At 47.9% G+C, this 21,610-nt stretch overlaps 1 non-coding gene across 1 annotated transcript; it reads right to left on the bottom strand.

The window, feature by feature from the left end:
- Positions 1 to 9,796: 9,796 nt before the first annotated feature.
- On the bottom strand, positions 9,797 to 9,868 carry LOC120887043 (small nucleolar RNA SNORD113/SNORD114 family). The gene has a single exon (XR_005730211.2). It is a non-coding gene; the product is annotated as a small nucleolar RNA SNORD113/SNORD114 family (small nucleolar RNA).
- Positions 9,869 to 21,610: the final 11,742 nt, after the last annotated feature.

The following is a 21,610-nucleotide window of genomic DNA, read 5'->3' as shown; positions in this document are numbered from 1 at the left end:
ACTCAAAGTCGTCAAATACTGGGAGGCCGGCAGGCTTCATTTATCCGGGGAATTCTGGGGAGTGGTGGGAACCTAACTCAGGCTCTCTAAACCTGCACACGTTGACCAAGCGAATCCCAGATCCAGCCCCAAAGCCTCAGGGCTGATGTGGCAGCCCAACCTCAGCATTGAGAGAACCCTCCTGCCACAAATAGGCCTGATCTTGTCTCATGGGGAGCTAAAGTCCACCAAATGGAAAATAGCCAGACCGGAAGAGTCCGTCCGTCTCAGATGTCCAAAATCAGGAAGGGGACTCCACCCGGTTTGGTCTGAAGCAGGAAAGCCAATGGTTCAAGTCCAAATCAAACCCTCACAAAGGAGTAGGCTGATCCCACACTGGACACCGAGCACTGACCACCAAGTCCCGAGGAGAAGTGTCAGACCAGGTGGAGTCCAGGGCAGGAGCTCCCAGCAGGGGAGGAAGAGGAATGGTCAGTGTGAGGCACGTGGTGGTACTACTGGACATGGAAGGGACAAAGGAAGGAAGGGGGATGAGAAGTGGGTCTTGGGCATGAGCTCACCTCCATCTGTCCGCTCCCTGGTAGAAGGACGTGTTTCGTGGCCTTAGCGGTTCGTGGACGGGCCTGGCCTGGCCTGCCCCAACTGACATTCTTCCTAGAGCTCTTTGAACTCTCCCGTCTCCTGGAACAGGAAAAGGTAGGTGTCATATCTGTCTGGGAGCTTTTTAAATCAGCACAGCTGACATCACCAAGGATGATGACAGGAGTGCAGAACAAGAGTGGCATGTGACACTTCCAAGGCATCCTTTTCCTCCCAGGTACCATGATATGTACCTGACACATATTATGACATTCAAGGACCCTTATAAGAAGCTCTTGTTAAAAACCACAAGCCAGTCACGTTGGCACCACTGCCCCTCCCACAGACGAAGCCGAGGTCAAGAGGGGCCTTGCGTTTAGCCTACCGTCGGAAACAAGAAAGAATCTGGTTGGCTTGGAAGGGCCAGGAGTGGGCCCACTCTCAGCAGGCATAAAAACAAGACTGGGTTATTTTCAATCTCCTGTCTTGGCAGAGACAAGGGCGGCTTTCGGGAAGACCCAGGGCTTCCAATCCACCATGCCAAGCCAGTGTTGCCCAAGGATGGGCCAACGGCCAGAGCAGTCAGAACTGCCAGTATTCTGGCGCACTGTCTGGCACAGGAAGCTGGACTCCAGGGGGAATCTAGACTCGAAGGGAAGGGTGCCACAGAGTCTCTGACACCCAACACGCTTCTCCCAAGAGCAGCACCCAGGCCATGCTGGTTCCACAAAAGCACGTGTATTTTTAGTTCCTTGCTCATTCATTCAGCAGTAATTTACTGGGCGCCTACCAGGCTCTGGGCTGGGCAGCCTCTGGGGATACAGAAAGAATTTGACCCAGTTCCCGGCCCTCAAGGCACTTCTGTTTAGTGATGACATGTAAAGTGACACCCATGACAGAGGAGAAGGGTGCTCCTCCCCCACGTTCCTGCTGCGGCTGGGCTTGGCTGTGCCTTGCAGTCCTGTGGGGAGGCAGGAGCAGTGAGGTCATGCATCTGCCCTCCAAGGGCAGCTGGCTCGGTCACTACTCATTCATTCATTCTCAGAGCGGCTGACTGGGCCCCTGATTCCACCCTGACTCACCTACTCTCTGATCCCCTCTTGTATTCATTAGCGACTGTATCTTCACCCATCCATCCATTGGTCTCTTCAGGTGCTGATTTATCATTTCATTCTTTGACTCAGCTAATATGTTCCATATTTTTCTCTTCCACTGGCTTTTCATTCACTCTCTCACCCTTGACTGATTGATGGATTCGCCCACCTGGATGCTCCACCTCACCCGCTCCTTGCCTGATTTGCCCTCGGGCATGCTGGGTCATCTACTCCCTCCATACTGGCTCACTTCTATTTACCCATCAGCTGGTGAAGCCTCGGGGCTCAGCCTTGTGGGCTGCCCACGCTGCTGAGCACTGGTTTTCCATCTGGACCCACGGACCTGCTCATCTTGCACTCTTCCCTCAGCATCCCACTTAACGTGGGCTTGCTCGCTCAGGCACCCTCACCCACATACCACGCAGACATTCCCTTCTGGCATTAGTCCCCAGCTCACTGGGGCTGCTGCGCTCATCTGCATAATCCTTCCCACTTTCATTGCATCATTGATTGATTCCACTGAGTTTCAAGGACTCATCAGGCAAAAGTCCTCCTCATTTATCTGTTACCTGCCCCTTTCTCAACAAGCTCCTGCAGCATGGGAGGTGAGGCAGGAAAGCAGAGCCAGGGCAGAGGGCCCGGTCGGTCACAGCACTCTCAGATACCAGCTGCCCCGTGGGGATCTAGGGGGTATCAGGGCCTCCTACCAACACCTGCAAACAAACGAGTCCCTAAAATATGTGCCTGAGACAGACAAAGATAACCCATGTAGACACCAAGAAAATATCCAAGGTATCTCAGGAGTACATGCAGAGTGGGACAATCTACTACATGCTCTTGAAACAGAGATGTAAAAGACTGAACCTTTCTTTCACGGATGTGGGAGGTACAGAGCCACAATAATTGTAATTCTTGTTGCAAAACACATCTTAATCACCAGTCCTATTTGATTGCTTCTAATTTACTTTTTCCAAGGCTGATTTAATAAATAATATTAATGACAATGATAATTCTGTGAACCCAACAGAATATGAGAAAAAAAAACACAAATATTTTGACACATGCTTCTTATTTCCATTACACAGAGATAATGGATTAAGTCTTTCTGGTTAAATGGATTTCAGAGAAGTAATATTGAGTTGATCATAACGTTTTTTTTTTTTTCATAAAATATTTTATCATTGGGATAATCCTGGTCATTTCAATTTTCTGTATACATGAATTTTCCTGGTTATTAATTTAGTCAGTTACCCATTTTAGGAAATAAGTTCAAAACAAAGAATCTACAGCCAATAAGAGGGAAAAGTGACTGACTGAAGTCTTTGCATGGACTCCTTAAAGACAGTAGAACAGTTGACCCCTGCTGAACAAACCTTGTTTCATGACACAGTCACCGAAGTGGACACTGTATTTGCTAGCATTTTGACTTGTTTGGCTATTTGTTACTTTTAGTAGAACAACAAAACCCAATTCAACCAAGAACAAGATCTTTGGCTAAGTCTAGAACCTATTAAATAGGTCATCTACACCTATTTCTCATGGGTCTCTGTTTAGCAAAGTGAACTGATCTCGCTTTGGTTAGAACACGCTCTCTCCAAGGGCTCAGGCATGGTCTGCTCTCACTCTGTGACTGCATGAAGTCACTTATTCTTTTAAAAGAATAAACAGTGATAGACTATAATAAAAAGATGAAGTAAAATAAAAACCTATGACTTACCCCCATCTATATTGTCCTTTGTCACATAGGTGACACACGTGATTCTTAAATCACGAGTAAGACAGCTGAGGTCTATCCACCTGTGTGCACACAAATCAGATACAAAAGGGAATGAAATTCCCTTGTCACTGGTTCGAACCTCCCCCTCATGGAGTTAACCATTTATTTATTATTTTTTTGTTTCATTTTAACCTTTTTTTTCACAATAAATCAAAGACCCAGGAACCCTCAGCCAACTAAGAGCAGAACATCAATGACTGAACATCTCCATCTAGATGCTTCTTATAAGAAGGGGCAACCACCATGTCGACCTGTTTTCCCCCTTTTAAAGGACTATGGTATTTCAGAACTGAATTAATAATATCCTTTGCTTTATAATATATCCTCAAAATTGGCTCATGTTTTGGCCTCTTTTTCTTTCCTCATGAAAAGGTTTGCTTATCGATCCATTCATTTATTCACTAATGATATAGAAATGATATCAATGAACCCTCACGAACTCCAAGCGGAGGGCTGGGGATGTGGCTCAGTGGTAGAGCACTTGCCTGGCCTGTGTGAGGCCCTGGGTTCCAGCCCCCACGCCACAAAACAACAACAAAAACTCCATGAGATTCTTGGACTTTCCTGAAATCATTCCCAAGGCCATCCCCAAATTCTTTTTTGGCAATGGATATTAGTTGCTCAAAAAAGTGTTCCATCATGATTTTTTATTCACATCACTGAGCCAGATGATGCCGTGCTGCACCGAAGGTGAACAACACATCCATGCTGTCCTACCTGACGACCACCCCCCGACGTCCCGAGAGAGAAACAGCCAGCTCTTATCAAGAAGGGGATGTTTAAATAATAAGATATTTAAAATTTTGGAAAATTAACGGAAAAGCTGAGGGTGTTTTCCGCCTTGTACATCATCTTGTGCTAAATTGGATTAATTTTGGTTTATAACCCATTCTTATCATAGGACGATATGTGGCCTCCTAAAATTTAATTATCTTTTATAATGACACAGTGGAAACCATGAACTAATGAACCGAACCAAGAACTTTATTACTCACATTGTATGATATTCTCCTTACCCAGAGGGAAAGGCACACCCTTCACGACTGGAGGATAATTTAATCAGCATGGTACAGGCACCCTGTGAACATAAAGAGGCACCAGCAAATGAAAATCTGAGATTCAGGCTCAATTTAGTGAACACAAGGCCCCATCTCAGAGATTAATCACTAACAATGATTTATGCCACATTTATATCTCTGACTCAGGAAAGGGCCTTCATTTTATTAATTAATGCAGGCGGTTATCCAATTTGATAATATCACGGACACGCTTAAATGAACCACCCACCCAACATCAAGAACTAGGAACATTACAGGCCTCGGGCACTGTCCCTCAACCCAAGGTAAAAGCACAGGGCTTCTTTGATTTTTTTTTCCACCCGATAGTGGGGATTGAACCCAGGGGCTGCATCCTACTCCATTTGATCTTTTCATTTAGATACAGGGTCTTACTAAATCGTCCAGGATGACTTGAACTTGTGATCCTCCTGCCTTAGCCTCCCGAGCCATCAGCTCACAGGCATGATGACCATCTTGAACCTTTTTTAAAAAAGGGCTTCCATGTAGTGATTTGGATGCATCTGAACCTCAACTGTGACATGATCTCATCACTGATCTTCACATGGTCCTGATTTTATCCCACACTTTTATGTCACACACCGAGAACCCTAAACAGACCACCACCCAAAAGTTAAAATCTTGAACTACTACTCACATTGAACCACAAAGGACGTCATCATTACAGAAAGGTTATTGACTGGAGTCGTGTGCATTCTGCAGAGTGAAAACAGATGGCAAAGAGAACAAAGAAAGATAGAGAAGGAAAAATTAAAAAGGGGGATGAATATGCATTATTCTATGATTTTAAAGAGTCTTCTATATGTCCAGGTAACTATGAGAAAAAAGGGAGGAAGGACACCTGATCCATTGATCCATGTTTTCCCCTCAATTTCCTTAGCTGTTTGTAATCAGGTATTAATTAATTAGTGAAATTATTTATTTCCATTTCTGTTAATAAGTTTGAACTCACGACTGTCCCAGAGTAAGAACATTAATTATTATTTCCCTTTGTCTACATGACCCTGACCCAAAGAGGGATCATCCCTGATTGATTCATTTATTCATAAACTTCAGTGTTCCAGGATGGTATTAAAAATGGTCGAATTCCACAGTTGTACTGATGGTGCCATCCCCATTCTAACCCTTGGGTGTGACACACTTTCATCCCTGGGACACATGGAGCCATTTAAACATTTGTTTCACAACCCAAGGAATACCTAGGAGCAAGCCGTCCACCCAAGGCAAGAACTCCGAACACTCCTTGTGAGGTCCCTCTGCTGACTGGGGATTTGGCAGCCAAGACCATCATCTGAGAGGGTCCGCTGTAGGGTAGAGGGCGCATGAGTTAGAGAGTGGACCCCCTAGACTGCAGCTATACTCTAATATTCTAATGGAGGCAAGGGCAGCAGGTTTGTGTTAGTCTTAAACTTGGGTCATATCCCTTTTATAATTGGCCAAAAAAGCACCCCCTTTTGGTCAGATTTACTCAGTTATTAATTTTGCATTAAAATGGATGCATGTGAATCCACCATCTGAATCCACAATGAGAGTGGCCTACGGCAGGCTTCATGCTCAACACCTCCACCCTCAGAACCCCTCGAATCTCTGGACTTCACACGTGCAGGATCGGATTAATTTAAATGCTAAGATTCGAAGCAATTTCAGGCCATGAATCATGCTGTATCCTACTTTATTTATGCATTTATTGATAAAAAATAGTTGGGCCACCTATTTCATTCCTTTTAAAGAAGGACCAACAATGTTTAAACTCTCAGAAATCTGAAAATAAGCCATATCGTGCCCGTCTACATTCTCCTTACCATCTTATAAGAACCCAAATTCTTTCTGGAGAGAAGCATAATCTCAGGAACCAGTTAAACCATCACATCTATCCCATGGCACTTCCACCAAGGCCCCGCTGCGTTCTCCCTTCTAGCAAACTCATCATCACACCCTGGCAGGACCACAGGGATAATGGCTCTCCAGGTACACTGCCTATCACTCAAGAGCAAGGGACAGTGCGTCTGGGTAACAGAGGTGGTGAGCCCAACAACTCCTGACCAATGCTGACCACTGACTGTTAGCATGGAAGCAATGTTCAGCCTCTCATTCAGAAATGGCTTTCCTGTTTAGTAATGAAATAGCCAGGCGACCACAGATAACCAGAATGTAAACACTGAAAGATCAAACATTTCTGAGAGATTGAAAAACAACAACAAACGCAGGGGTCTCAGCTGCTGGGAGGCAGCGTGGCACAGCAGCCGGCTGCATCCCACGAGCTAGAGCTGGCCCAGGCACAGCTCTGCTCTGCCATCTCTACTTCTTGAGCTCTTCATGCCGCTGATTCACTCCTCACTTCATCACCAGCCATGAGCCACGAGAGCACAAGGGCTGGGTCGGCGAGGCGACTGTTGTGAACCCCTGGCTAGAGGATCATTTCCAACAGAACAATAGACCAGACTTATTTTCTGTTGAGCTCAAACTTCCTGAAACAGGATTCATCATCCTGACCCAAGCTGCCAGTCACTGGGCCAAGGCAGCCTTCGTCCCTCTGCCCACTTGCTCACGAGGCATGGACCCCCTTCCAGGCCCAGGCCATGCCAGGAACTGTGACTAGTGCTCACTCCTGAGACACCGCAGAGCTCCCAGCTGTGACACTGGGCCCCAGTGAGCCCCAGGACCACTCTGACCAGATCAAGGGAGGCAGAGGTGAGATCCAGACTCCCACCTGCCCACCAGGCCGGGGTCCCACCTCTGTGATGCAAGCCATCTCGTATTTACTTGAGTACTTTTCCTGGTAGGGAGCAAAGGTGAAACGTGCAGTGGACCCAGAGCAATGGCCTTGACACTGACTGATCTACAGTTTTGCCCGAAGTGACACCGTTGTCCGTTTCTTACCCGCTCCCTTACATGAACGGCGCTCCTTCCTGGGCCACACACGTGAACATTTGGAATAAACCTCCCTCTTTTCATCTCTGACTGCATCCCTGTGTTGTTTGTGTGTCTGATGTGACATTCACGCAGCTGCAATCCCAGCACGAGATCCTGATGGTCTCTAATGCCTCAGGACCTACAGGGTTTTCCCAGCCCAGGGTAGACCTGATTTCTACTGTGCTGATCTGAGCGCCAGATAGCAATAACCCGGGGTGGCCCACGCCGCCCATGCCACCAGCGCAGGGGCATTTCGGACTCTGTGACCACTTTCTTCATCTGTATGTTTACTGACTGATTCATGAGCTCACTAAAAATAATTACCTAAGTGTCACAAGAGTTTCAGATCCTTGACCCTCTCTAACATCTTCTTATGTAATGACCACGCGTAGCGACCAACACTTCTTCCGGTAATAAGCCTTCGCGTTTCTCTCTGCATTCATCAGCATGGTGTTTTTCATGTCTCCAATTTTTATCCCGGAGTCAAAGTTTCCTTTCCATGATCATACTTTTTTTTTATATATATATATATACTTTTTAAAAACACTGACGCCAAGAGAAGAACCGTGACTGTGAACTGCTCCCTCAGGTCTCCATAGTTACCGCACAGATGGTTCTCCGGAGCGCAAAGCACAGTGCAGATGACGTCTCCGTCTTTTAAAAAGGCAGAGGGAAAAAAGACTGAGACGTCATCTGCGCTGGCCTTTGCATTCTTCCACTTAGCCAGTCCATCGGGCACTCAGGGATGCCGTTTAATGTGTCTTCCCTCGCATGGACAATTGTCAGCTGGGCCACCGGCCTGGAACGTGGGCCCTGACCCTCCACTAAAGACACTAGAGCCTTCCAGTGTCCAGGCCCTAATGGGAGTCAGTGCTTCCAATACAAAAGAAGGTTCTCCTGCCTCACAAAACGCTTTCCTAGTTGGACAGTGCTGACCCCGACTCAACAGCATTCATTGGGTCACTGGATTTTTCATTGACTCCGTTGTAACATTAGAACAAAAATGCGTGTCCACAAGAGTGAGCCGAGCTCTTTGTGGGACCCTGGCGCCTGTCTGCGGCGTCACTTCTCAAGGAGGAAGCAGCTCGGTGGCTTTGCGATGAGCCTTGGTGTTCTGCAGGGACGCCCAGGCCTGGCCGAGCTGCACCACAGTCGCGACTCACCTGGGATTGGCGTCTCTCCGTTGGTTGCCACTGCATAAAAAACTCGTGTGATTCACAAAAATTCAAGAAAAGCACTGATACCACCAACCCACACGTGTGGACTCCTTGTCAAACACGAATGCAACCCTCTGCCCGTGGCACCTGTGCCTCAGCACGATGTTCACACCCATTCCACGTTAACCACGGAGGCGGCGCACTCTCGTTCATATTGTCCTTACACCTAGGAACACACAACCTAAGCAGGGACAAGCACGTGGCTCCCGCACACGGTAGTCTGCAAGGTCCTCGCACAGACACAACCAAGAGGCGCGTGAACAAGGAGAACTCACGCCGGCCAAGGGTGCCCATCCTGGGGAATGCCCCAGAAGACATGGCAGCAAAGCTCAGGCCCTCCGCCCGTGGATCCCTGCTGCTCGGCTTTCACAAGTTACTCATTTAATGAGCAATAAAGTGGAGTGTACGAAGTTCATTTCCTATTAGGAAAAAAAGAAGAATGTTAACCTTCTGATCCACCCAGAAACTGAACATTGTCAACGTTTTACACTGTCCACTCCACCAAGCAGGTGACAGGTATGTCAGGCTACACGGACTTCAGTATGAATCAAGAGTATTTCTTGTCTCACCACATATTTTGATAAATTGAACAATGCCTAAATGTATTCATCTTTACTGATTCTCCATGATAAAAGTAAAAGACCCAATGAAAAAAGTAAAACTAATGGCATAAACACAATACTCCCAAAGAAACACATTCTATATTCTGACACCTGCCTATAGGGTCATTTGAAAGACAGAATAGACTTGTTACCTTTTGAGATGGACCTCAAAGTTACAGATACATGAACCACTAGTTGTAATCATCAATCCACAACTGGCCCTCAATTCATTTCTACACTGTCTGTCGACAGTCTTTAACTCACTACTCACTTTGAGCTTATAAATAATAAAATATGAAGAACTTATTATTCCTAGAGTATATAGAATCACTCAGATATTAAAATTTTCATTTATATTTAATATTATCTTCAGCATTAATATGCATTAGCAATAGAAAACTTCATACCAATGGAACTTTACCATTTTTCTCTTTTTATTCTTACGTTAATTCTTGATTCTTTCTAACCTTGTTGCAATTTTAAATATAAAATAAAAATATGCAACCCCAAGAAAAGAATGAACCAGATTTCTTCTGTAGTGGACCTCAGAGTCTCAAAAACACCTATTCATTAATTGCAATTCATGTCAACAATAGTCATCATTAATTCTGGACTTGTACTTCTTTCCCCATCATTTCTATAGTGTCTGTTGATTGATTTACTATTCACTGACAATAATTTGAAGTCTGTTCATTAAAAAATACAAAAAGCCATGATTCTATATATGGAATCATTGTAACAATGATGTGTCTGTTTCACTGATTGCCCTAAGTTCTTAATAAACCATTGAATGCTTCCTATCTCTACCACAACCTTGACTGAAGTAGAGTGGTGTTATGATGTGGATTTGGGATGTCTACCCAAAACTCCTGGATTAATTAAGAAATGGTCACAGGTAAAAATGATCAGATTACAAAAGCTGAAACCTAATCAACTCGTTCAAGTCTGAGTGGTACGACAAGGGAATGATTTCAGGAGAGGGGAGGTGGAGTCATGGTTGGATGAGAGGAATCAAGGGGGGGACAACTTGGAAGGGCTGTGCTTCCTGTCCATCCCCTCTCACTCCCACGCTGCTTCCTGACCCCTCCACTCGCTCAGCAGCTTCCCTCCTCCACTGGCTGCTCCCACCATAATGTCACACATTGGCCCAGGGCAATGGATTTGGCCATCTAAGAACTGAGACCTCTGAAACTATGAGCTCCAAATGAGCTTTTAAACCTCTAAGTTGTTCGTGTAGAACGTGTCAGTTGCAGCAGCAAAAAAAAAAGAAAAAGAAAGTAAAAAAAGTTGACTAAAACAAGTGACCCACTTGGATGAAATTAGACACATTTAGCAACCCATGTGTCCTGCTAAGCAAACCACTCACATGAGGACTGGAGTGAAGGTCAGGACTCATGTTGTCCACAAGCTCCAAACTGGAGGCCAACAGCAGTGATGCAGGAGGAGCCGCACAACCAGCAAAGCCAGCCCTTCTAACAATAGAGAGCAGAGGATGATAATGAAAGGCACACACTCACCATGGAGGCCAGATTACCACCCTCATCTACTCTGTCATTTAGGACATTTATTTCACTGATTCTTAATAAGTGAATAACTCCAAACTGAATAATGAGCCAGCACTACCATCTTGTCAATGTTCTCAGGATCATCTGAAGCCAAAGAGAGCATGTGGGAGTGATTGCTCTTTGACCTTTGAGTACTTCATAACTCTCCAGATGTTTTCATAACGGAAGAACATGTAATCTTATTCATTTAAATGTATCTATATTTGATGATTCTCTTCGTGATTCAATTACACGAACAGAATGAACATACAGTAACCCTAGAAGCAAACAAATTAACTGTACTGAACGGATATATAAAAAGATAATTAATAACAGCAGAATTTGAATCAGTAGGAGAACTCAGATCCAGAGGTAAACTCCATTCTAAGAAGAAGAGGGAAGAGAAGATACTAACAAATGGACATGAGTCCACTTTCCCAAGGAACACTGAGACATTGATGCAATCCCACTTGGTGGGAGATACTGAAGGATCTCAGGTGCCACGGGTATTCACAGTCCTCACTCATACAGATCCACATGTCATCATCGATCCAGCAGCTTTCCCCCACCTTTCCCACAATGGCTACTCTCAAATACATTAATTTATACTTGACTGGCACAGTCCCCATGCTAGCCAAACCGTCCCACACAGGATCATTCACCAGGACTCACACTCAGGGGCAGCTCCCCTCAGGAGGGTCCAAGGAGCACCAGACCATAGAGCCATCCTCCGTCCACAGGCCAATTCCAATCTGAGGAACAGAGGGCAAAGAAGATGACAACTAACGCAGATATGCCCCAACTTGACATCCCTCACCCTGAGACTGTTCTGCAATCCTCGTGCATTGCACTCAGGGAAGGAACTCAGATCCAGAGGCAAGTCACTGTCCTCACTCATACACCTCCACAGTCATCATGGACTCACTATGGGTCCTCATTTTTCACCCAAAGGGCTCCTCTCTCATTCATTCACTGAGTAAATCAAAACAAGAATGAGGAGAAGCCCGCAAAATGCCACCTGCACCAAGAGGGGACCACTGACCACGACTCACACTTCTTTGCAGCCCCCACACGCAATGGGCTCATTACACTTGAGCATGGAGTCATCTGGGTGTCCATCAGCCTCGTCCAATCTGAGAATATGAGAGGGGAGAAGAGGGCAAAAATGAAGGTGGGCCCCACTATTGTCCTCTCACAAAGACACTTTTATGCGATCAACACCTATTAGAGTGAGGGAAGGACCTCAGATCCAGAGGTTAGTCACCGTCCTCACTCAGACACCTCCAGCAGTCATCATGAACCCCAACAAGTTCTCACTTTGTCCAACCAGTGCTATGTTCTAAATCATTACGCAATGTGTTGACGGACTGACTACAAGCTCCACAAACCCCACCTGTCCCAAGCAGGAGCACAGAGAAGGACTCACACAGGGCTGCTGCTCCGCCAGAGCGCGATCCTTAGGGCAACTGTCCATAGAACCATCCTCCTGTCCAGAAGATGCATCCATTCTGAGAAACACAGGGCACAGGAGAACACCACAAATGGACACTTGTCCTACTTTGCCTCTGGCACACTGAGACTCTTGGTCAATCACCCTTGGTGGGAGATACCGAAGGATCTCAGATGCCGCAGGTATTCACAGTCCTCTCTCATACCGATCCACATGTCATCATCGATCCAACAGCTTTCCTCCACCTTGCCCACAATGGCAACTCTCAGATTCATTAATTTATACTTGATTGATGGTGTCCCCATTCTACACAAACCATCCCACTCACGATCATTCACCAGGACTCACACTCATGGGCCGCTCCTCTCAGGAAGGTCCTAAGGGCACGAGACCAAGGAGCCAACCTCCTGTCCACAGGCCAGGTCCAATCTGAGAAACAGAGGGCAGAAAAGGTAGCAAATAATAATATATGTGCCCCTGCCCTTGGCATCTCCCACACTGAGACTGTTCTGCAATCCTCGTGCATTGCACTCAGGGAAGGAACTCAGATCCAGAGGCAAGTCACTGTCCTCACTCGTACACCTCCACAGTCATCATCGACTCACTATGAGTCCTCATTTTTCACCCAAGGGGCTCCTCTCTCATTCATTGACTGAGTAAATCACAACTGGAATGAGGAGAAGCTCTCAGAATGCCACCCCCGCCAACAGGGGACCACTGACCACGACTCACACTTCTCTGCAGCGCCCGCCCACCATGGGCTCATGGAAGCATGGAGCCATCTTGGTGTCCATCAGCTTCGTCCAATCTGAGAACATGAAGGCAGAAGAGAGGCCAAAATCAAGGTAGGCCCCCCTTTTCTCCTCTCACAAAGACACTTTTGAGCCATCACCACCAACTGCAGTGAGGGAAGGACCTCAGATCCAGAGGTTAGTCACCGTCCTCACTCAGACACCTCCAGCAGTCATCATGGAGCCCAACAAGTTCTCACTTTGTCTAGACAATGCTACTTTCTGATTCATTAAGCAATGCGTTGACAGAGGGAATACAAGTTCTACAGATCCCACCCTGTCCCAATAAGGAACATGTAGAAAGACTCACATGGGGCTGATGATCCGCCTCAGCATGATCCTTAGGGCACCAGTCCATGGAGCCATCCTCCTGTCCACAGGACGCATCCATTCTGAGAAACACAGGGCACAGGTGAACACCACAAATGGACACGTGCCCTACTGTGACTCTGGCCCTGTAAGACTCTTGGTCAATGACCCTTGGTGGGAGATACTGAAGGATCTCAGGTGCCACAGGTATTCACAGTCCTCACTCATACAGATCCAGATGTCATCATCAATCCAACAGCTTTCCCCCACCTTTCCCACAATGGCTACTCTCAGATTCATTAATTTATACTTGATTGATGGTGTCCCAATTCTACCCAAACCATCCCACTCACGATCATTCAACCGGACTCACACTGATGGGCCGCTCCTCTCTGTGTGTCTGAAGGGCAGCAAACCACAAAGCCATCCTCCTGTCCCCAGGCTATGTCCAATCTGAGGAGCAGAAGGCAGAGAAGGTAGCAAATAATGGTATACGCCCCCTTGAAATCTCTCACCCTGAGACTGTTCTGCAATCCTCGTGCATTGCACTCAGGGAAGGAACTCAGATCCAGAGGCAAGTCACGGTCCTCACTCATACACCTCCAGCAGTCATCATCGACTCACTATGGGTCCTCATTTTTCACCCAAAGGGCTCCTCTCTCATTCATTCACTGAGTAAATCACAACAAGAATGAGGAGAAGCCCGCAAAATGCCACCCGCACCAAGAGGGGACCACTGCACACGACTCACACTTCTCTGCAGCCCCCGCCCACAACGGGCTCATCTAAGCATGGAGCCATCTTGGTGTCCATTGGCTTACTCCAATCTGACAACAAGAAGGAAGAAAAGAGTCCAAAATAACGATGGGCCCCACTTTTCTCCTCTCACAAAGACACGTTGGTGCCATCACCACTGATTGCAGTGAGGGAAGGACCTCAGATCCAGAGATTAGTCACCGTCCTCACTCAGACACCTCCAGCAGTCATCATCGAGCCCAACATGTTCTCACTTTGTCTAGACACTGCTACTTTCTGATTCATTAAGCAATATGTTGACAGAGGGAATACAAGTTCTACAGATCCCAGCCTGTCCCAATAAGGAACACGTAGAAAGACTCACACAGGGCTGCTGCTCCGCCTCAGCACAGTCCTATGGGCACCAGAATATGGAGCCATCCTCCTGTCCACAGGACGCATCCATTCTGAGAAACACAGGGAAAAGCAGAACACCCAAATAAACACTTGCCCAACTTTGCCTCTGGCACACTGAGACTCTCGGTCAATCCCCCTTGGTGGGAGATACTGAAGGATCTCAGATGCCGCAGGTATTCACAGTCCTCTCTCATACCGATCCACATGTCATCATCGATCCAACACCTTTCCCCCACCTTTCCCACAATGGGTACTGTCAGATTCAATAATTTATACTTGACTGGTACAGTCCCCATGCTAGCCAAACCGTCCCACACAGGATCATTCACCAGGACTCACACTCATGGGCAGCTCCTCTCAGGAGGGTCCTAAGGGCCTGAGAACATGGAGCCAGCCTCCTTTCCACAGGCCAGGTCCAATCTGAGGAGCAGAGGGCAGAGAAGAAGGTAACTAATGGTATACGCCCCCCACCTTGGCATCTCCCACACTGAGACTGTTCTGCAATCCTCGTGCATTGCACTCAGGGAAGAAACTCAGATCCAGAGGCAAGTCACTGTCCTCACTCATACACCTCCACAGTCATCATCGACTCACTATGAGTCCTCATTTTTCACCCAAGGGGCTACTCTCTCATTCATTCACTGAGTAAATCACAACAAGAATGAGGAGAAGCCCCCAGAATGCCACCCCCACCAAGATGGGACCACTGCCCATGACTCACACTTCTCTGCATCTCCCGCCCACCATGAGCTCATCACACCTGAGCATGGAGCCATCTTGGTGTCCATGGGCCTCCGCCAATCTGAGAACATGAGGGCAAAGAAAAGGGCATGAATGAAGGTGGGCCCCATTATTGTCCTCTCAGAAAGACACTTTGGTGCCATCACCAACAACTACAGTGAGGGAAGGACCTCAGATCGAGAGGTTAGTCACCGTCCTCACTCAGACACCTCCAGCAGTCATCATCGAGCCCTACAAGTTCTCACTTTCTCTAAACACTGCTACATTGTAATTCATTAAGCAATGCGTTCACAGAGGGACTCCAAGTTCTACAGATCCCACCCTGTCCCAATAAGGAACATGTAGAAAGACTCACACAGGGCTGCTGCTCCGCCTCAGCACAGTCCTATGGGCACCAGAATATGGAGCCATCCTCCTGTCCACAGGACGCATCCATTCTGAGAAACACAGGGAAAAGCAGAACACCCAAATAAACACTTGCTCAACTTTGCCTCTGGCACACTGAGACTCTCGGTCAATCCCCCTTGGTGGGAGATACTGAAGGATCTCAGATGCCGCAGGTATTCACAGTCCTCTCTCATACCGATCCACATGTCATCATCGATCCAACAGCTTTCCTCCACCTTTCCCACAATGGGTACCGTCACATTCATTAATTTATACTTGACTGGTACAGTCCCCATGCTAGCCAAACCGTCCCACACAGGATCATTCACCAGGACTCACACTCATGGGCAGCTCCTCTCAGGAGGGTCCTAAGGGCACCAGACCACGGAGCCAGCCTCCTCTCCACAGGCCAGGTCCAATCTGAGGAGCAGAGGGCAGAGAAGAAGGCAACTACTGGTATATGCCCCCCCACCTTGGCATCTCCCACACTGAGACTGTTCTGCAATCCTCCTGCATTGCACTCAGGGAAGGAACTCAGATCCAGAGGCAAGTCACTGTCCTCACTCATACACCTCCAGCAGTCATCATCGACTCACTATGGGTCCTCATTTTTCACCCAAGGGGCTACTCTCTCATTCATTCACTGAGTAAATCACAACAAGAATGAGGAGAAGCCCGCAGAATGCCACCCCCACAAAGAGGGAACCACTGACCGCCACTCACACTTCTCTGCAGTTCCTGCCCACCATGGACCCATCACACCTAAGCATGGAGCCCTCTTTGTGTTCATGGTCCTCATCCAATCAGAGAACATGAGGGCAGAGTAGAGGGCAAAAAGAGAAGTGAGCCCCACTATTGTCCTCTCACAATAATATTTTTGTGCCATCACCAACAACTACAGTGAGGGAAGGACCTCAGATCCAGAGGTTAGTCACCGTCCTCACTCAGACACCTCCAGCAGTCATCATGGAGCCCTACAAGTTCTCACTTTGTCCAACCAGTGCTATGTTCTAAATCATTACGCAATGTGTTGACGGACTGACTACAAGCTCCACAAACCACACCTGTCCCAAGCAGGAGCACAGAGAAGGACTCACACAGGGCTGCTGCTCCACCTCAGCACTATCCTTAGGGCACCAGTCCATGGAGCCATCCTCCTGTCCACAGGACGCATCCATTCTGAGAAACACAGGGCACAGGTGAGCACCACAAATGGACACGTGCCCTACTTTGACTCTGGCCCTCTGAGACTCTTGGTCAATGACCCTTGGTGGGAGATACTGAAGGATCTCAGGTGCCACAGGTATTCACAGTCCTCACTCATACAGATCCAGATGTCATCATCAATCCAACAGCTTTCTTCCACCTTTCCCACAATGGCTACTCTCAGATTCATTAAGTTATACTTGATTGACAGTGTCCCCATTCTTCCCAAACCATCTCACTCACAATCATTCAACCGGACTCACACTGATGGGCCGCTCCTCTCTGTGTGTCTGAAGTGCAGCAGAAAATGGAGCCATCCTCCTGTCCCCAGGCCACGTCCAATCTGAGGAGCAGAGGGCAGAGAATGTGGAAACTAATGGTGATAAGGACCCCCCTTGAAATCTCTCACCCTGTGACACTTCTGCAATCCTCGTGCATTGCACTCAGGGAAGGAACTCAGATCCAGACACAAGTCACTGTCCTCACTCATACACCTCCAGCAGTCATCATGGACTCACTATGGGTCCTCATTTTTCCCCCTAGGAATTACTCTCCCATTCATTGACTGAGTAAATCACAACTGGAATGAGGAGAAGCCCCCAGAATGCCACCCCCACCAAGAGGGGACAGATGCCTGAGACTCACACTTCTCTGTAGCCCCCGCCCACCATGGGCTCATCACACTTCAACATAGAGCCATCGTGGTGTCCATCGGTCTCCTCCAATCTGAGAACATGAGGGCAAAGAACAGGGCAAAAATGAAAGTGGGCCCCACTATTGTCCTCTCACAAAGACACTTTTCTGCCATCAACACTGAATGCAGTGAGCAAAGGACCTCAGATCCAGAGGTTAGTCACCGTCCTCACTCAGACACCTCCAGCAGTCATCATGGAGCCCTACAAGTTCTCACTTTGTCTAAACACTGCTACTTTCTGATTCATTAAGCAATGCTTGATAGAGAAACTCCAAGTTCTACAGATCCCGCCCTGTCCCAATAAGGAACACAAAGAAGGACTCACACAGGAATGCTGCTCCACCTAAGTGCAGTCCTACGGTCAGTAGAATATGGATCCATCCTCCTGTACACAGGATGCATCCATGCTGAGAAACACAGGGCACAGGAGAACACCACAAATAAACACTTGCCCAACTTTGCCTCTGGCACACTGAGATGCTCGGTCAATCGCCCTTGGTGGGAGATACTGAAGAATCTCAGATGCCGCAGGTATTCACAGTCCTCTCTCATACAGATCCACATGTCATCATCGATCCAACAGATTTCCTCCACTTTCCCACAATGGCAACTCTCAGATTCATTAATTCATACTTGACTGGTACAGTCCCCAAGCTAGCCAATCATTCCCACACAGGATCATTCACCAGGACTCACACTCATGGGCAGCTCCTCTCAGGAGGGTCCTAAGGGCACGAGACAAAGAAGCCATCCTCCTGTCCACAGCCCAGGTCCAATCTGAGGAAGAGAGGGCAGAGAAGAAGGCACCTAATGGTATACACCCCCACCCTTGGAAACCCTCACCCTGAGACTGTTCTGCAATCCTCGTGCATTGCACTCAGGGAAGGAATTCAGATCCACAGGCAAGTCACTGTCCTCACTCATACACCTCCAGCAGTCATCATCGACTCACTATGGGTCCTCATTTTTCAACCAAGGGGCTACACTCTCATTCATTCACTGAGTAAATCACAATCCGAATGGGGAGAAGCTCTCAGAATACCACCCCCTACAAGAGGGAAACACTGACCGCAATTGTCATATCTCTGCAGCGCCCGCCCGCCATGGTCTCATCACACCTGAGCATGGAGCCATCTTGGTGTCCATTGGCCTTGTCCAATCTGAGAACATGAGGGTGGAAAAGAGAGCAAAAATGGAGGAGGGTCCTACTTTTCTCATTTCCCAAAGACACTATTGAGCCATCAACACAGATTGGAGTGAGGAAAGGACCTCAGATCCAGAGGTTAGTCACCGTCCTCACTCAGACACCTCCAGCAGTCATCATGGAGCCCAACAAGTTCTCACTATGTCCAACCAGTGCTATGTTCTAAATCATTACACAATGTGTAGGTGGAATGACTACAAGCTCCACAAACCGCACCTGTCCCAAGCAGGAGCACAGAGAAGGACTCACACAGGGCTGCTGCTCCGCCTCAGCACTATCCTTAGGCCACTAGTCCATGGAGCCATCCTCCTGTCCACAGGACGCATCCATTCTGAGAAACACAGGGCACAGGTGAGCACCACAAATGGACACGTGCCCTACTGTGACTCTGGCACTCTGAGACTCTTGGTCAATCATGCTTGGTGGGAGATACTGAAGGATCTCAGGTGCCACAGTTATTCACAGTCCTCACTCATAAAGATGCCCATGTCATCATCAATCCAACAGCTTTCCTCCACCTTTCCCACAATGGCTACTCTCAGATTCATTAATTCTTACTTGACTGGTACAGTCCCCATGCTAGCCAAACCGTCCCACACAGGATCACTCACCAGGACTCACACTCAGGGGCGGCTCCTCTCAGGAGGGTCCTAAGGGCACGAGACCACGGAGCCATCCTCCTGTCCACAGGCCAGGTCCTTCTGAGGAGCACAGGGCAGAGAAGAAGGCACCTAATGGTATACGCCCCCCACCCTTGATATCTGTCACTCTGCAATCCTCGTGCATTGCACTCAGGGAAGGAACTCAGATCCAGAGGGAAGTCACTGTCCTCACTCATACACCTCCACAGTCATCATGGACTCACTATGGGTCCTCATTGTTCACCCAAGGGGCTCCTCTCTCATTCATTCACTGAATAAATCACAACTCGAATGAGGAGAAGCTCTAAGAATGCCATCCCCACCAACAGGGGACCACTGCCCGTGACTCACACTTCTCTGCAGCCCCCATCGGCCATGGAGTTATCACACCTAAGCATGGAGCCATCTTGGTGTCCATGGGCCTCCAAAATCTGAAAATATGAGAAAAAAGAAAAGGGCATAAATGAAGGTGGGCCCCATTATTGTCCTCTCACAAAGACACTTTGGTGCCATCACCAACAATTACAGTGAGGGAAGGACCTCAGATCGAGAGGTTAGTCACCGTCCTCACTCAGACACCTCCAGCAGTCATCATCGAGCCCAACAAGTTCTCACTTTGTCTAAAAACTGCTACATTGTAATTCATTAAGCAATGCGTTCACAGAGGGACTCTAAGTTCTACAGATCCCACCCTGTCCCAATAAGGAACATGTAGAAAGACTCACACAGGGCTGCTGCTCCGCCTAAGCACAGTCCTATGGGCACCAGAATATGGAGCCATCCTCCTGTCCACAGGACGCATCCATTCTGAGAAACATAAGGAAAAGTAGAACACCCAAATAAACACTTGCCCAACTTTGCCTCTGGCACACTGAGACTCTCGATCAATCCCCCTTGGTGAGAGATACTGAAGGATCTCAGATGCCGCAGGTATTCACAGTCCTCTCTCATACAGATCCACATGTCATCATCGATCCAACAGCTTTCCTCCACCTTTCCCACAATGGGTACTGTCAGATTCAATAATTTATACTTGACTGGTACAGTCCCCATGCTAGCCAAACCGTCCCACACAGGATCATTCACCAGGACTCACACTCATGGGCAGCTCCTCTCAGGAGGGTCCTAAGGGCACGAGACCAAGGATACATCCTTCTGTCCACAGGCCAGGTCCAATCTGAGGAGCAGAGGGCAGAGAAGAAGGCAACTACTGGTATACGCACCCCCACCTTGGCATCTCCCACACTGAGACTGTTCTGCAATCCTCGAGCATTGCACTCAGGGAAGAAACTCAGATCCAGAGGCAAGTCACTGTACTCACTCATACACCTCCAGCAGTCATCATCGAGCCCTACAAGTTCTCACTTTGTCTAAAAACTGCTACATTGTAATTCATTAAGCAATGCGTTCACAGAGGGAATACAAGTTCTACAGATCCCACCCTGTCCCAATAAGGAACATGTAGAAAGACTCACACAGGGCTGCTGCTCCGCCTCAGCACAGTCCTATGGGCACCAGAATATGGAGCCATCCTCCTGTCCACAGGACGCATCCATTCTGAGAAACACAGGGAAAAGTAGAACACCCAAATAAACACTTGCCCAACTTTGCCTCTGGCACACTGAGACTCTCGGTCAATCACCCTTGGTGGGAGATACTGAAGGATCTCAGATGCCGCAGGTATTCACAGTCCTCTCTCATACCGATCCACATGTCATCATTGATCCAACAGCTTTCCTCCACCTTTCCCACAATGGGTACCGTCACATTCATTAATTTATACTTGACTGGTACAGTCCCCATGCTAGCCAAACCGTCCCACACAGGATCATTCAACAGGACTCACACTCATGGGCAGCTCCTCTCAGGAGGGTCCTAAGGGCATGAGACCAAGGATACATCCTTCTGTCCACAGGCCAGATCCAATCTGAGGAGCAGAGGGCAGAGAAGAAGGCAACTACTGGTATACGCCCCCCCACCCTTGACATCTGTCACTCTGCAATCCTTGTGCATTGCACTCAGGGAAGAAACTCAGATCCAGAGGCAAGTCACTGTCCTCACTCATACACCTCCAGCAGTTATCATCGACTCAGTATGGGTCCTCATTTTTCACCCAAGGGGCTACTCTCTCATTCATTCACTGAGTAAATTACAACTCAAATGAGGTGAAGCCCGCAGAATGCCACCCCCACCAAGATGGGACCACTGCCCACGACTCACACTTCTCTGCATC

Source organism: Ictidomys tridecemlineatus, chromosome 5 (genome assembly GCF_052094955.1).
Source record: "Ictidomys tridecemlineatus isolate mIctTri1 chromosome 5, mIctTri1.hap1, whole genome shotgun sequence".
NCBI classification, from domain to species: domain Eukaryota; kingdom Metazoa; phylum Chordata; class Mammalia; order Rodentia; family Sciuridae; genus Ictidomys; species Ictidomys tridecemlineatus.
This window is presented reverse-complemented; position numbering and strand designations above follow the sequence as displayed.